General features: G+C 38.1%; 1 protein-coding gene across 2 annotated transcripts in view; it reads right to left on the minus strand.

The window, feature by feature from the left end:
- The window catches only part of CDH18 (cadherin 18), a 564,404-nt gene that overhangs the window by 354,398 nt on the left and 193,476 nt on the right, over positions 1-16,530 (minus strand). The gene's annotated exons all lie outside the window — the stretch shown is intronic.

Raw genomic sequence — 16,530 nt, forward strand, 5'->3', positions numbered from 1 at the left:
CTGACTGTGTTCATAAAACAGAATCATAGGGATTTCAAAAGTTCTTGATTTCTTTTTGCAAAGGAAATGCCACTACTGACAGAGAAGGAAAGCTCCATATTTTAGTTAAAGAGAGACACAAGATACCTAACAGAGACAGGGTCAAGACTTTGAAGACTGTTATTGATCAAACATGCAAAATATCCATTGTCTTGTATGACTCTCCTTAGCCAGTTATAATCTTTTACTGTCTACATACAGTCAGCTGGAATAGCCTGGGAATTCCTGAGTGAGCAGCAAAACTAAAGAAAATAACTAAAAACTTTCCACTTCCTCCCATATGCAGATAACAGGAATTTCAGACATTGTCTAAGACAGCACTAAGTAATTGTGTGTATAAAGTAGTGTAGTGTAGTGACTATGGAAAATAAAGACTATGTTGAATATGAAGAATCTTGTCTCAAGCCAATATAAATTACTTTGATACACTACAAACTCTCTCTTGTGATCTACCATCAATCTTTTAAGATCCACTTCTATAACTGTTGGTACTGATGGCATCAAGCCATTATATACTAGTAGAGGCTTCATTTAGCAATCACATTATTTGTTCTGATACATAATCTGAAATTCTACAGAAATGACATGGCTACACAAAAGCTGATAGACAAACTCATATCGTTATGGAGAAACCAGATACCCCAATGAAGGTCATTCTTCACTTTGTTATTCTGATATGAATTGACCAGAAAACTAGTAAACTTCTAGAAGTGTTTTAAGACACATTAATAATGATTTGGGATAGAAATATGAATGTGTCATTTGTTCTGTATACATAAGAACTACAGGTTACTGTATCTGGCTGTGTCCTCAGAGCACTCTTCCTTCTGCTGTGTTCACTATCAGTTTTCATCTTATTCACAGCTTTCATTAGAGATTTTATCTTAAAGAAAGGATGAAGTATCCCAGCAAAGAAGGAAAAAAATCAATAACATCATACAGAACATTGGTGATCTCTCATCTAGAATATTTTGTACAGCTTTGGTCATTCTGCTCAATAAAGCTGCTTTTCAACTGAAATAAGAGCAAAGAAAAGCTAGTAATGTATTAATGGTATTGCAAGGACTCTTTCATGCAAGAAAACTAAAGGAGTTGAACAAAATAATGACCAAGAGGAAAATGACTGCTCTCTAGAAATTCATTAGATGACACAGACTGGCGATGGAAAAGAATTATGCAAAGTAAAAGACAAGAAAGACAGTTAAAGGTAGTTTTCCCTCTCATAGCCCCAGTAGTTAAGAGACAAATCAGTGATGCAGATCAACAGGAAGAACAAGAGAAGGGCATGCATCACAAATATCTTAAAAGCAACAACAACAACAAATCAACAAAACAAGACAAAACAAGTAAAAACAAACAAATAAAAAAGAACAGCCAAAAGAACAGTCCAGAAAATCTACAGGCTGTGAACCTCACTTTGGTGGAGTGGCTCAAAGGGAAACTTTACTGTGCTCTACACCTACCTTAAAGGAAGCTATAGTGAGGTGGGGATCAGTTTCTTCTCCCAAGCACTAATTGATATGATGAAGAAATGGCCTTAAATTGTGCCAGGGGAGCTTTAAGAAAAAATTCTTCACTGAAAGGGTTGTGAGGCATTGGGACAGGCTGCCCACGGAAGTGGTTTAGTCACTATCCTTAGAGGCCTTCCAAAAACATGTAGATATGGTGCTTAGTGACATGGTTTAGTGGTGGACTTGGCAGTGCTAGGTTAAAGGTTGGACCAGATGATTTTAGAGGTCTTTTCCAACCTAAACGATTCTATGATTCTATAAATTACAACTGATAGCATTATTGTAATTGAATTAATAGTAATTTCCTTATTAGACTAAAATTAGACTAAAAAATAAATTTTTGGCTTTGCATATAAGCTATCTGCTTTCTGCTATAGCTCAACAAGATTTTGAGTGAAACTAATTGAAGGGAATTCAAGCAAGACAATTTGTAACGTGGATGCAACAAATTAGTAATGATTTTACACTTATCATTTTCACTTCCCACTCCATTGTCTTCTTTCAGAGATAATATGAATAATTAAACTACGTAATAACATGACAATACTGAAATGCTTTATCTGTATCTGATAATTTGTGCTTTTATCTTATGTTACTTGCCTATATCAATGGTCTTCTAATGAAGAGCCTTTTCTTCTGGTAAACTAAGGACATATTTGATTCGTGGTTGCTTGAAATAAACAAATTAATTGAAATACTTTTTAAATTTTGATCATTACTAACTGTCTTATTATACAGTCCCTCTTTTACATATTTGTTCCAAAGCTTTTCCAACTGCTTAGGGAACAAATATGTGCTTAAACTGGGAGGTTGGAATTTGGTTTGAAAACTGGCAGGAACTCATGACTTACACATGGGAGGAATGCTGCTAAGCTGAATGGCAGTATCTTGAAAACTGGTAGAGGCATCCAAACACTGTTGAGTTCAGAAATCATCAGACATGCAGCAAGGAACTTCTGCCTGACAGCAGCAAGAAATTGTCTGTGAGGTGACTGGAACACTGCTGAGGACAGCTGTGGTCAGCTGGAGTTGCTGCACATCCAAAGGGTCAGGCAACTTTCAGAAAAGCCAGATTGTGGTCCAGGAGTTCCTCCTCCCTCTTCACCATTAGCATCTGAAACACCATTTTAACAAAACTACATTTTTCACTGGGGGAGAATCCTGTCTCCTCACACTAATTAAAAACAAAACAACAAAAACAAAAAACAAACAAAACCAAAACACACACACAAAAACAAACAAACAAACAAACAAGCCTTAGTAATGTCTAACAGCCACAAAAAACAATCCAAAACATACCGCTCAAATGAAATTATGAAAACACTCATGAAGATTCTTTCAGGCATATTTCAGTGTCAAGGGAAAAAAGTTCATAAAATTTCACAGCCTGAAGAAATGATTAATGTTTAGAAATCATTCCACTTTACTAAGACACAACTTGTCAATTCTGTGCTCCATAATGAAGAGTTTTCGTGTGAGAACTGGGCTGTTCAAATTATAGGACTGTACCCCTCTGAGATCTCAGAAACAACAGCCAAAGGATGTGTCATTTCACTAGCCAATTCTTCAGCAATGGCAATTGTTGGCCGTACTGAGGATACAGAATATCCAGCCTCACTCCCCCATCACCACGGAGAGAATCACAGAAACCCAGATGTTTAGCAGGTGTTCATCAACATTCCTCTGAAACTGCATTTACAGTTAAACAGCAAAAATATTTAAGCCACATCAAGTCATCATGCTAAAGCAAAAAACTCTGCTTTACATTTGCAAGGCCTTACTACAATTTATCTTCTTCAAATAGAGGGAAGCAGCATTGAAACAGGTGCATAATAAAGTAGCTGTGATCTGTTATTTATAGCACACCAATACTGCAGTCCCTTGAAATCATAAGATAAAAACTTTCTTTAAAGCAGAAAATCAGACTTTAATTATAGAATGAAATTACTGGTGAACGATGAATTAAATAAAAGCGGGAGACGGATGATGGGAGTGAAAAACAACTAACACTTTGCTTATATATTCAACTTAAATAAACTCCATTATCCCATAATCTAAGAACCTTCTAAATTGCTGACTCATAATCAAAATGTTTTTTTTTTTTTTTTGAGATTGGCCTGTTTTAGAAACTTCAATAAACTTGCATCTAAAGGAAATTTAAGTTGAAAACATATCTGCAACTAAAGTACCCCTGCCCCTTAGAAGTTAAGGCTCTTTCAGTTATGTTGAACTGGGCAGCTAATTTTATTATATGTACCTGTAGTAGGCTGGAGATCTAAAAGCAGTTTGGCCTGCAACTTTGTTTTCCATTGTCCAAATATAAATATATTTTTTCCCTTTAGATGGCATTTGATTTCTTTCCTTCATGGAGGTATTTCTTTCTTCCTCAGCTATTCCTTTCATAGCTTTAAAAAGCTGGGTCCTAAAGTTTACATTTCTCCTCCGCCTTTTTTAGTTTGTGTTGGCAATGTGCACACCTAAATTAAGCATGCCCAAAACCAGACAAATTCTCTTTTAATTTCTACTTTTCAAGTATATATCATAGAAAAGGAGATTGTATTATTGACTGGACCAGATGGCAGTCTATCTTGCCTTCTTAATATATTAATATTTATTACAATTAAAAATGAAGACAATCTCAGTAATTCTTTGTATTTCACACATTGCAACAAGAACAGGTCATCATTTGCCATTATTTTCACAAACAAACATAGCTTTTAGAAAATAAAATGCAAACTTTTAATTTAGAGAAGTTATCTTCAGTATAAATCATAAAACAAAACAAAACAAAACAAAACACTTTGTGATTGTTTTTAACTGTGGTATGCCACAACAATTTTAGTTTAGTTTTAATTCCATATTCAGAACTCTCAAGAATATGGAGGTAGTTAGAAAGGAAAGCTTGCAGGTTTGCAAGTTCATCTTTAAGATACCTTATCCTACCTGAAAAGTCATAAGTAATAGGATGCTTTTATGACTAACAATATTCTCATTATTCTTCATTTATGGTTCCACTGAAATAGTCATCTTCATTTTTTTTCTTTAATGGAAACAATAGTGCTTATCACATTTTCTCTGCTCCAGTGAATAGCCCTTTGATGTAAGTTAGTTCAGATGAAAGTTCTTCTTTTTAGTGGCTTGACTTTAGGATAATTTACTTTTACAATGATTACTTTTATTGAAGAATATTCAACCAGCATCTCTTTCATGCTGAAGTGTAACTGCAGGAGTAAAAAGTAATATATAAAAAGTGCATGAAAGGGAAAAAACAAACTTAACTGATGAAAATAGTGTCTCCTGAACTGGCATTCCGGCCATTCAGTGGTACATGTAAGATGTTTCAATAAAATGGAAGGTGAAGGACAGCTCAGTTGTGCTGCTGTGTTTGCAATAAGCAACTCTTTCCTACATGCAGACTCATGTTCAACAGGAGTTCTGCTCCAGTATGTCCTACCATTACATACTACATGTGATCACAAATCATGCTGAGATCTCATTGAGCTTAAACTTTCTTTTGAACCTGTACCAAGATAATTCTAATCCTAAATTAACTGGAAGCCAAAGAAACTGATGAGGTAGACAAAATATATCCATTTTACAACTTAACAGTTAAGTGACTACATCCTATAACAGTATTTATTTGCTTTATTTGTCTAAATCTTTTCAATACCTTTTGAACTTGAACATTAGTTTAAATAGATCTTGTCTTGACTCAGGAAACCCCTAAATATACTGTGGTAAAACTATTTTTACCTTTATTTGAACCACTAAGTCTTCTATGCAGATCTCCACTTTAAATACAATATCTGTCCTCTGAGCAATACAATCAGGAATTATTCCAATGCTTTTCTGCTTTTGTTGCAATCTTTTAACTAGAACGACAATCTAATTGTAATAAAAATTATGAAGATACATACCAGGAACATAAGGGTCTCAAGACCCAATCTTCACATGTGAAACACTCAGAGAAGGATAGATTAACTTAGGCACAAGCCAGAAGTCCCAAACGTATTTGATTGCTCTTCCCTTCGATGACTAAACAAATTTTTATGCTTTCATTGTGTGTGTCTTGGCCCTTTACATAAAGCTTTCAGAACTCACATATTTTTATTTGTCTGTTATGATTTAGTGTTCAAGAACGATGTTTGGGTGAAAACACATAAATTTTAATAGAAAAGTAGGTAGCAAAGTTAAGTTGTTTTCATATGCTTTGCTTGAAATTCACAAGAGAGTATTGTTACACACACATACACTCATGTTGACCTCTTATGAAAATGTTTACTTATGCAGAGTCCACATAGAACAGGCTAAACTGCTCTTCTGCTGGTAACACTGGCAGCAGGAATTTCAGTAAGTAGGGTACTCTGCTACTCAGTGAAACTCACTATGAAATAAAATTAACCACATCATCAGTAGAGAGAATTTAATCTCAAATACATGTGCCAGATACTTACAGACGTGTATACATGCTCTGGATTTATTTACTCCCTATGACAGTGAGTACACAGCATACAAGAGAAAAACACAACTATTCACACCTGAGGAAATGCTATGATGCAAATTTCTACTTAAGAGTTAATGAAAAAAAAAATCTTGCTTTTTCTCTTAAATAAAAATATGGAATGAAAGAAAACATCCATTCACTTTTATCTGGGTTATCACAGTATCACAGATTTCTAGGTTGGAAGAGACCTCAAGATCATCGAGTCCAACCTCCGACCTAACACTAAGTACTCCACTAAACCATATCGCTAAGCTCTACATCTAAACGTCTTTTAAAGACCTCCAGGGATGGTGACTCCACCACCTCCCTGGGCAGCCCGTTCCAATGCTTAATAACCCTTTCGGTAAAGAAGTACTTCCTAACATCCAACCTAAAACTCCCCTGTCGCAACTTTCGCCCATTCCCCCTCGTCCTGTCACCAGGCACGTAGGAGAACAGACCAACCCCCACCTCTTTACAGCCTCCTTTAAGGTAACTGTAGAGAGCGATAAGGTCGCCCCTGAGCCTTCTCTTCTCCAGGCTGAACAAGCCCAGCTCCCTCAGCCGCTCCTCGTAAGACTTGTTCTCCAGACCCCTCACCAGCTTGGTCGCCCTTCTCTGGACTCGCTCGAGCACGTCCATGTCCTTCCTGTAGCGAGGGGCCCAAAACTGAACACAGTACTCGAGGTGCGGCCTCACCAGAGCCGAGTACAGGGGCACAATCACTTCCCTAGACCTGCTGGCCACACTGCTTCTTATGCAGGCCAGGATGCTGTTGGCCTTCTTGGAATAATGGAATATGGATTGATATGGAATGAAAATATGGAATGAAAGAAAACATCCATTCACTTTTATCTGGGTTATTCGCTTCTCTCTCTGTCAATGCTCACTTTAAGACGCAAGACCTTTCCAGCAGATTTATTTTCATTCAGTAACACCTTTCCAAATACATTGTGTGGGAGTTCTGCAAAACTATACAGATCTTTCTTCCTTGATTTATACTTACTGAATGTTCATTCCTTAGAAATATTTATCTCAAAGCAAAAAAGGAAGTCTATACAAATTTGATAAAGTACTCATACAACACACATTTACGTCAAGAACTAGAAACTGCATTTTATGAGAAGCTGGAGTCCTAACTACTACTTCTGTTATAAATATATCATTTTACCTTTTAAAATATTTATCAACTTCATAACATTGTTATTTATACCTCTATTCTATTAATGATACTAACGTTAGATCATCCTAAATAACTGCAATATGCTAAACTATACACATCGAACCCTGCAATCTATAAAATGGGTTTAACAATCTCACAAGAGCAGGTCAGTTTCATACTGGTTTTATCCCAGTTTTATGAAGTGGCAATTGAAATAACTGAAACAATGAAGCCACTCCAGCAAACAAAAAATAATCTTGATACCACTAATATAATTTTCAGTGCCACAAGATGTTTTGGCAGCCGAAAGTAGGCATGGGATCAAATTCATCAAGGCAAAGCTGGCAGTGACTATTAACATGACAGTCCTTTTTTTTTTCTTAAAAAACCAACAAAGTGTGGAGTTCAGAAGTTAGGAGGGAGGATGTGTGAGGAATAACCCCCTGTTCATACTCTTTTCCATAACCATTACCTAATTGTCATTGCTAGAGATACATTCGTTACCTATGCATAACATTACTTTGAGAGTGGTTGGCCTGTCTTATGCTGTAATCCTTCCCCTGTGTTTATGTCCTCTTACTTTCTTACAGATGTTATTCAGCAAAGCCTTTCTTCTATGTGCTCAATTCATAGTGATAAAACCTGGCATTGCAATAATACATTTTCATTTAAGTTTCGAAGGGTATTTCCACGCCAAAGGAAGAGAGGCAGCTCTGCTACATTTTAACCCCACAAACTGAAGTCCAGTGTAGCGCCACTTAAGTGTATATAAAACCCAGGTTAACATAAGTCATATTTGCATAACTACAGTTCCCATTACACAAGATAGACATGCTGAAACTGTAGTTTAACCTTAAACAGACCTTAGATGCATATTTGTATATGCATTCACAGGTCTACATGTAAATAAATCATATTTTTTTAAAGGAAAAAAAAAACGCTTTTGATGACTTAAATCACAAATGTCTTTTTCCTCAGTGCAAAGTTAAAACCAATTACAAAAATTGGTTTTATCTAAGATTAAACCAATACTTATTATTTAAGAATATCTTCTCCGATTTTCAATATATCCAGTTTTTCAATTGTTTTCAGGGACTTCCTTCTCTGTCCTAACCCCTTTTCTGAAGTAAAAGGGGGAGAGGGGGGAGAGGTCATACACTGATGAATACAAGAAAAAAAAAAATCTTTAGCTGGACAAAAATAATCCCATATTTGTAAGTGAAAAACTATGCTGTCTGAAAGGAAGAAAAAACAAGCAAACAAACAAACAAAAAACTCCTTTTCTCTTAGGCAAAAAACTGACTTGCAAATAGTTTCAGAACAGCCATCCCCCTTCAGACCCCTGAAACTCTGTGGACATAACCGCCAACACTGAAATGATGTATTCCCACCCTTTGTGATAGAATAAACAACCTCATTAATCGAAGTAACTAATTATACTGATCAAATTTAAGTTCAGTCTCACAGGTAATTCCATTTTACTGCTTTGGTTTCGTAGCAGTTAAACATGGGCTGTGGTTTGAATGGAATTTTTCCACTGGAAGATAAACAGAAAATGAATTCATCCATTAAGCTGAAATTCCTTATGAGAGGTTTTCCTTCTCAGTCATGATCTTTCCCTTATTTTACAGTTTTAAGACTAAAAGCACGACAGGTAAATGTCTCCTTTTTAAACTTCTGAAGGATAGACAGTATGATTTTAGGAGCCATGCTTAAACAAAGGAAAGGAGAGACACTTGCACTTTTGTACAGATTATTCACAACAACAGAGCCTTACGGAGGACAGACCAGTTATTATCCAAGCTGCCAACATCTCATCCTACAGCAAAGTGGGAAACCAGCTTCATCCTACTCTGCCAGAGATGTTGCAAAGAGGAACATGTTCACAAAGAATCAGCCTGTGACTCAGTCAACGGATATATCTTTTTATTTTTTTTCTTTTTTTTTCTTTTTTTTCTTTTTTTTTTTTCTCAGAAACATCTTTTAATGCTTCTCAAGAACATCGAGAAGTTAGTTACAATCCAGCTCTATAAAAACAGGATTACTAGTCCATAAAAACTGTCAACCTCAGATGCCCTGTCATAGGTAGGCATTCTCATTATTAAAGTTAGCCAAAGTTTCCAGAAAAAAAAAAAAAATCCACAGATTTTGGAAGAAACACAGAATAGTTAATATTGCTGCTGAAATAATCTATATACTTTAGAACAGACATTCAGTGATGCTGTTAAAATGTCCCATTTTAGACAGAAAGTACCAACATTATTTGCATTTGCCAGACTAAATTGTCAGAGCTGTCATCTATTAAAATCAAATTAGATCTGACAACCAGGATTTCAACTGCAAACTGATCTTTTGTACTTAATGTTACTAAGAACCTGAGACATGAAGAACTATGTACTAGCACCATGAACATATTGTTTGCTCAGATTAATCATTTTCACATTGCTGTTTAATTGATGTAGTTTTTGCTTCAGCTACACTGCAATTACCATGTCATGTTCCTGATAGAATAGATAGAAGAAAAAAAAAATGGCTAAATTACTGTCATGTTTTTTTAAGGACAAAAGTTTAATTAACAGTTATAAAAACTCCCAGCCCAATAATGTGAAAAGTTACGTACATGCATAGGAGTCTCAAATTTCAATATGGAAATACCAAAACTTGATTACTGATGCCAAAAAATATGCAACATGCACAGAATACTGCCACGAGCCCACAAGTAGAGACTAAAACCATTGTATTGTGATGGTAGTGACAATAACAGAACTGGCAAAGCCAACCATTTGCTGTGGTTTAGCCCCAAAAGGCAGCTCAGCACCACACAGCCACTTGCTCACTCCTCTCCAATGGGATGAGGTGGAGAATCAGAAAGTAACAGTGAGGTAACTCATGGGTCGAGATAAAGACAGCTTACAAAGTAAAGTAAAAGCTGTGTGTGTGAGCAATGCAAAATAAGGAATTGATTCGCTACTTCCCATTGGCAAGCAGACGTTCAGCCGCAAGGTGTGGAACACCCCTTGAGCCAGCCTGGGCCAGCTGTCCTGGCTGTGTCTCCTCCCAACTCCTGGGGCACCCCCAGCCTCCTCCTGGCAGAGCTGCATAAGGAGCTGAAAAGGCCTTGGCTCTGTGTGAGCTCTGCTCTGCAACAACTAAAACGTTGGTGTGTTATCACCATTATTTTCATCAAAAATCCAAAACAGAGCACCATACGAGCTTCTGTGAAGAAAATTAACTCTGTCCCAGACAAAATCAGTCCACCATCTTACTGAAGAAAAATTGTCATCTAAGATGAATTTTATTTCAGCAACACTTATGGTGCAAGAGAATGGAAGCAGAAATCTATTTTATTTATATAAGCCTGATTACCAGGGAAGGGTAAAAGTTGATTACACCTCTTTGGTAATCAACACCAACTCCCTGTCAGTGGTGTCCTAACTTACAAATTTTACAGAACATCTACAAACAGTTTTGTTTCCTCAAGAAAAGAACACCACAATGTGCAGCCTAAACCATATAAGGAACGTAAGATGTACCTCTACAAGCATCTTTAGCAAATTACTTTCAAATATGCCACCTGCAATCACAGAAACATTTACTCTACAAATCATCACAGAGGATAAGTTGGTCACTGCCACAAACCACTAAAACACTACGGTTCAAACTGAAAGAGACCCAGAATTTTATCATTAATGAAGGCAATACAAGCAAACTAAATTAATCAGTTCTAACTAAGATGGAGGTTTTTTGCTAGATAAAGGTCATCCACAAGACTTGGTAGTCTGTATGGAATTCAAACCCCATCAAAGTGTCATTTTGTTATGGGCCTGTTGGCACATCCATATGCATCATCCCCATCTGCTCTAACCCGTGAACCATTCCAAAAGTTAGAAGTAGCAGGCTCTTACTTTCAGCACTGTGGGGAGACATAAGCATTAACTCTGAATATCACCTAGGATATTTTAGCTCTGGGGCTGTGAGGTGTACACCTTAACTGAGTCTCTCTTAACGCACGTTGAAAGCTTTTATGCAGAGCTCCAACCTGATTCCTCCACTCTAATCCGTCAAAGTCATCTGCAGCTTTTGCAGTATGAACTCTGGGATCTCATCAGGGATCTCACTGGGACAATTCAGCTGGCTGGAAGGGCGTTCAGTTGTGCATACAGTACTTTGTTAACGATCAAGGTTAGGACTTCAAATAAGGCACTTGTTTGTTTGTTTGTTTGTTTGTTTTGGGGGGGAGGTGGAAGTAGCAATGGCAAAAACCTACCAACCAAAAAAAAACCTGCTCCTCCATGTATTTTGCTTGTTGGAAAAAAAAAAAAAAAAAAGTGTAAAACAGAACAGAACATTCACTTGAAAGAATGAACTCTCCAGTGCCACTGTTCCAGTGATTCCTGAAGAACATAAATCCTTTTACAAGACATGGATAAAAATCAATATTTATGTTAAAGAAGTTCCTTTTTTTCTCCTCTACCATACTTCTCTCTCTCCTCCTCCCCTCCCTTTTAGTTACTTGGGAAAGTTAAGAAAACATAGATGTTAGCAAAAAGCCAGCAAATCAAATCCAATAAGCAAATATGTACTTCTCTTGACTATGGATACTCTACAGATTTATCATGAACTTTCAGAGAATATAGAACTTTTTAATCTAAACCTAAATACACTACGGAAAGTAAGAGTATCTTCAATCTCAGATATACACAGATTTTTCAGAAATTCAGGGTTTTGTGTTGCTTTGGAAGGCTACCAATGTGTGCTTGAGAGCCTGAATAGGTACTGAACTGTGTCAATACTGACCCAAGAGAACATCAACATTTTAAAATAGGATGGAATTAATTTCATGAAGCATTAAGTTCCACAGTACTTCCATTGTTTGACATATTTAACCTTTATCCTGCATACTACTACAGCATACTATCGCTCTGCATGGTCATTTTAGGTGGCCTTCATTGCCTTCAATTTCTATTACTATTTATATCAGCAGCTACCTTCTTACAGCTACATATTTTTGAGCGACGCTGTCACCACAGACAGCCCATCCCCTGGTGCCCCTCACAGAAACTGATGGCTCAGTCCCCAGCATCATAACAATCTGTCCTCTTTTCCTGCAGCAGGAGCCCATGCTTTGATGGCAGCTGCTCTGGAGCAAATTACACTCAATTGCCCTGCAACAGCCTTTCCTTATTACAGCCCTCCATGCTACTAACCTGTACAACTCAGTGCAGAGATCATTTTTGTGTGCCCTGCTAGTTTCACGTATTGGCAATGATAAGTTTAACTGGTCAAGGATCCCTCCTCAGTCTCAACTCTGATGATAGATTTCATTTAGAGATGAAACACATTGGTGGTCTGAAAATGTAAGAAAAAAGCACTTTAAAGTTATTTTGAATTAATTAATTAAAAAAAAAAAAGGAACAGTTTAGGTGAGGCAGGGTAACAGACCATGATGGCATAAGATGGTTGATTAACTGGGAGACAATTTAGTAAGCCCAGTCTGACTAAACATTTGAGAAAGCAAAAGTCAAAATAATTTTAAAAGTATTTTAAATTAAGTAGCTTTAAAGCAACAACTAATGTATTTTTAATTTACCAGAAAGACTGGGGTTTTGTAGCAATAGCAATATGAAACACCCTACAGGAATTGGAGAGCCAAAATACTAAATTGGTTTTCCTCAGTGATGTCAGAAGCTGATTTTCATCTCTTCATTTTGCTGATAAAAAAAGGTTAGAAATGTCTATTGTTTTCCATCCACAGCCTAGGAAACAAGGCAATTTGAGACTCTGAACTCAGTGATTTTTCTTCCTATCACAAATGATCTATAAGTTTCATTACTCTATGATCTCTGATTCCTCAGGCAGAAGTCATGTCATATAAAATAAGCCTCCTAGAAACTGAACAAAACCAGACATGCACAGAATTCCAAACAAACAAACAAACAAACCTCAACACAAAGCCTTGTTTCAGTTTATCTTCTTAGCTGTATTCTGCCTGTAGAGCTACTACCCATTGTCAATTTGCCAGCAGGTGATGTATTCACTTGGTTCGTTCTTAAGAGCAAATACTTTTCCTGAACAAACAAAAACTCACAATGAAGAACCAAGCAATCCAAACACCTGCATCTACCAACTTAAGTCAATTTCTATCCACTGCTTTCCATGCTGAAAGCTCATTTTCATGTTCCTCATTTGTCCCTTAGACATTCGTCCCTGTAGGACAGGCATGACAACATAAAGGAACTTCAAATTTTTTCCACAAAGAAAAGCTGCAAAATAATACTTCCGGATTATAGCTCTTCCCAGAGATCTGATGAAGAAGAGATCCCATTGATCCTTTTAGCAGATTATGCTCAACCTGAAAGTATTTGCTGTCCTCATTACTGAAGTGTCATCATGAAAAAAAATGGAAATAGTTAACAATTCCAGCTGTTTATTACCTTTTAATTCACTATGGCCACACTGTCAAGTTGCTGTGATAGTTAGTGAAGTAGTTAATTTGATATTCTTTATAATTGTGGCTCTCTGGGGTTTAATAAAAGAATTCAGTCACTATAAATGTGTTCATGGTTAAGTATAAAAAAAGCAGCAGAGGTAAGCAGTGTTTGCTTCTAAGCTGGTTTTGATTTCACAGCCTTTGTCAGGTATCCTAACAAAGTCAATAGCTGCTTTCAAAGATGGGTACAAGAAAGTAAAAATATTGAGAAAAGCTTTCTAAGTATTTTAATGATAAGTATTTTAATGTTAAGGTACAATATGTTGTGATATAAAACAATCTATGACACAACAGGAACTGACTAGTACATCTCCATACTAAGAATCCCACTGTCTGGTGACTGAAGTGACTTCAGAACCCAAGAATTCTGTTTCAATGGGGAAAAAGAAATATAAAACAAAGAAAAAAATATTCAAGATTCTGACCTTTTGGAATGAGTACAAAAATGAAACAACTTCAGAAACTAACAATAGGGTTTGAGATAGTAATTACTCCTGTAAAAGCCTCTGATTTCAAACAGCTGTCTGCCTGTTTTGGTATGCCAATTTGAAACAGCATTTCTCTACCTATATTAATTATCTTAATCAGTAGAATATTACGCTAGATCTTTTTCCCGCAGTCTTGCTTAGGAGAATTATTAGAAATGCTATAAAAAAAGTAAAAAGCCAGAAAAAACAGTTTGATGGAAAGGACGCACAATACAAGAATATGAACAGTGAAATTGATGAAATGCTGAAAAGACCAGGTTTGAATCCTCATTCTTTGTGACTCAGAGTAGCAATCTTGAAACTCTGCCTTCCAGATTCCTGTCTTGATTACTGACTCACTGTGTGTGCACACTTTCCATCTGCAACCTAAAAAACCTTTCCAACAAAACAAAATTTTTCATCTGTCTTTTCATCTTTTCATATTTCTGAAAAGCTTTCTTACTTTTTTTTTTCTTTTTAGTCTCCCTTTTGCCGCCTGTTTCTCCATCAAAAACAGGGGAAAGGGGAGATGAAAAAATGTTAGGCATAACCTAAAATACCAAAAGGTGTTATTGTTTAAGACAATCAGTATTTGACTGAATTTGATATGTTTCCTATTATCACAGTATCACAGTATCACAGATTTCTAGGTTGGAAGAGACCTCAAGATCATCGAGTCCAACCTCCGACCTAACACTAAGTACTCCACTAAACCATATCGCTAAGCTCTACATCTAAACGTCTTTTAAAGACCTCCAGGGATGGTGACTCCACCACCTCCCTGGGCAGCCCGTTCCAATGCTTAATAACCCTTTCGGTAAAGAAGTACTTCCTAACATCCAACCTAAAACTCCCCTGTCGCAACTTTCGCCCATTCCCCCTCGTCCTGTCACCAGGCACGTAGGAGAACAGACCAACCCCCACCTCTTTACAGCCTCCTTTAAGGTAACTGTAGAGAGCGATAAGGTCGCCCCTGAGCCTCCTCCAGGCTGAACAAGCCCAGCTCCCTCAGCCACTCCTCGTAAGACTTGCTCTCCAGACCCCTCACCAGCTTGGTCGCCCTTCTCTGGACTCGCTCGAGCACGTCCATGTCCTTCCTGTAGCGAGGGGCCCAAAACTGAACACAGTACTCGAGGTGTGGCCTCACCAGAGCCGAGTACAGGGGCACTATCACTTCCCTAGACCTGCTGGCCACACTGCTTCTTATACAGGCCAGGATGCTGTTGGCCTTCTTGGCCACCTGGGCACACTGCTGGCTCATATTCAGCCGACTATCAACCAATACTCCCAGGTCCTTCTCGGCCAGGCAGCTTTCCAGCCACTCATCTCCCAGCCTGTAGCTCTGCTTGGGGTTGTTGCGCCCCAGGTGCAGGACCCGGCACTTGGCCTTGTTGAACTTCATACAGTTGACCTCAGCCCATCGCTCCAGCCTATCCAGATCCTCCTGCAGAGCCTTCCTGCCCTCGAGCAGATCGACACACGCACTTAGCTTGGTGTCATCTGCAAACTTACTGAGGGTGCACTGGACGCCCTCATCCAGATCATCGATAAAGATATTAAAGAGGACTGGCCCCAGTACCGAGCCCTGGGGGACACCACTAGTGACCGGCCTCCAACCAGATTTGACTCCATTCACCACAACTCTCTGGGCCCGGCCATCCAGCCAGTTTCTAACCCAGCGAAGCGTACGCCAGTCCAAGCCCCGAGCAGCCAGTTTCTCGAGGAGAATGTTGTGGGGAACGTTGTCAAAAGCCTTACTGAGGTCAAGGTAAACCACATCCACAGCCTTTCCCTCATCCACCAAGCGCGTCACTTTCTCATAGAAGGAGATCAGGTTCGTCAAGCAGGACCTGCCTTTCATAAACCCATGCTGACTGGGCCTGATCGCCTGCTTGCCCTGCAAGTGCCGCGTGATGACCCTCAAGATAATCTGCTCCATGAGCTTTCCTGGCACTGAGGTCAAACTGACAGGCCTATAGTTCCCCGGGTCTGCCCTGCGGCCCTTCTTATAGATGGGCGTCACATTGGCTAGCCGCCAGTCAACTGGGAGATTATAAATGCTTATGGATATATTCTATCTGAAACAACAACAACAAAAAAAACAAACAAACACATGAAATAGCACATGCAATTTGAAACATTAATTAAGCTGTTCTGTTACTTCAATGCTTTGTCATATTAGTGATTCAGTGTGTCCATGTTATTTCCAGTATGTTTTCAATACAGAAAAATACTTAACACACCTTGATGCATCCCTTCACATAGCAACGCCTGCAATAATGGAGCTGGCAGAGAAATTCAGGCCTAGTCCCACAGCCCTGGGGGCACCTGCCCAGGCCAAGACCTCCATGCCAGCCCCAGAGCCAATCAGCCTGTCC

Source organism: Anser cygnoides, chromosome 2, assembly GCF_040182565.1.
Source record: "Anser cygnoides isolate HZ-2024a breed goose chromosome 2, Taihu_goose_T2T_genome, whole genome shotgun sequence".
Classification (NCBI taxonomy): Eukaryota; Metazoa; Chordata; class Aves; order Anseriformes; family Anatidae; genus Anser; species Anser cygnoides.